Here is a 1,719-nt window from a genome sequence, read left to right as displayed (position 1 = left end):
TACAAAGAGTTTAGTGCGATATATCGATGTTCACATCTACATTTACGTCCATACCACCGTCTAATATAACAATCGCGACACTTCACCTAGAGTTTGTCGCCAACTGCGCCAGCAGCGCACCAAGCGGCCAGTAAAACTATTGATCTCAGCGACACCGTGAAAGCGAACAAGAATAGTACTTGTTTATTTTGGTTTGAACAATTGTTTCTACAAATGAGAGCGTCTATAACGCAATAAATTGCAGCAACAACACGAAGAAAATACCACATCTGCCTTTTTCTTTAGGTTTCCTAAAGACTCTGTTATTATACAATATCGCCAGGATTCGCTTACAAACTACAGACAATGGCTAGTGCATAACAGACGAAGAGATTTTATGAAAAAAAGACACTGTTTACCTTTATAATAATGTTAAGTTTTGTTCACTATACTTCGAACAAAACCAGTTCACTAATGCAAACAATAATAAACTCGTGATGAATTCAGCGCTGACACTGTTTGACATACCAAATTAGCCACAATTGACGATAAAGAAGAAACTGCCACGGACAATTTGTCTAAAGTCATATGGCACAGATGCAGCCAGTTCAATTCTACATATATCAGTGCCAGATTCATCTGAATCGTCAACATAGACCTGACGATGAAGTGGTTGGATTACGAGCAGTTATTCGTGTCTTGTAAAAGAGTTTGAAGTGTCAGAATGTGCAGATCGCTAAACTTATGCAAAATTATTTCGGGACAAGTAAAATTGCCTACAATTTTAAGCAACAGAAACTCTATTAGAAGAAGGACAAACAAATTTTGAAGACAATAGGATCTCGATATTTAACAAAGGATGCCCTTGAATTGTTGCTAAGCCAGATTACGATGCCACTGGAGCAACGTGCTGCAAAATAGAAAGACGAAAATAAGTTCTTTGTTCTAAATTTATTTCATTACAGCACTCAGACATTCAGGTTTTGTCAGAGTGTTTGTGTTTCCATCAGTGAATGCATTACAGAGGCATGAGGAGGGCATACAATTAAAATGTGGGATAAAAGCACTCAGGCATAGAGGTTTTGCTAGAATGTTTTATGCTTCCATCAGTGCGTACATTACAGAGGTATGTGGCGGGCATACAAATAAAATATGTGGGATAAGTGACAATATATTCCACCTTTTAAAGAAGAAGGTATAGTATTTCTCCGATACTGATAAACTAATGAATATGTCATTGGATAAAATGTCTCTAAAGGCAAATTTAAGATATGACACCACTTCTGACAGTGTTATTGGTTTTAAGGACATGGCGTTTATGCGCATAGCATATTTCTCCCACTATTTGGCAGTGGCTTGTCCCACTTAGAATTATGTAAAGATGGAGGTCGTGCTTGTGGCAATAGACGACAATGAGTAAAATACAAATGGGGCGTCGATCCCTTTTGCACATTGAGGTACATGTCTGTGCATCTTACATTTGAATCCGTATGTTTGTAACCTTTTGATATCAACGTGGTAAGCCGCAGCTCTATCCAACTTCACAAGTGTTTCTTCGCGAACGTGCTGTAGCTTGCTACTGGATTCATGGTTTTTGTCAATGGCGTACCCAGGATCTGAACGGGGAAGGGGAGGGGGGGGGGGCAGGTCATACTAGTTTCAGGAAACAAGACAACATACAGCTCTTCTTATTAAATAAAACAGTAAACCAGTGAAAAACTGCTTTTAATCAACATTTTA

This window comes from Schistocerca gregaria, chromosome X, assembly GCF_023897955.1.
Source record: "Schistocerca gregaria isolate iqSchGreg1 chromosome X, iqSchGreg1.2, whole genome shotgun sequence".
NCBI lineage: Eukaryota > Metazoa > Arthropoda > Insecta > Orthoptera > Acrididae > Schistocerca > Schistocerca gregaria.
This window is presented reverse-complemented; position numbering follows the sequence as displayed.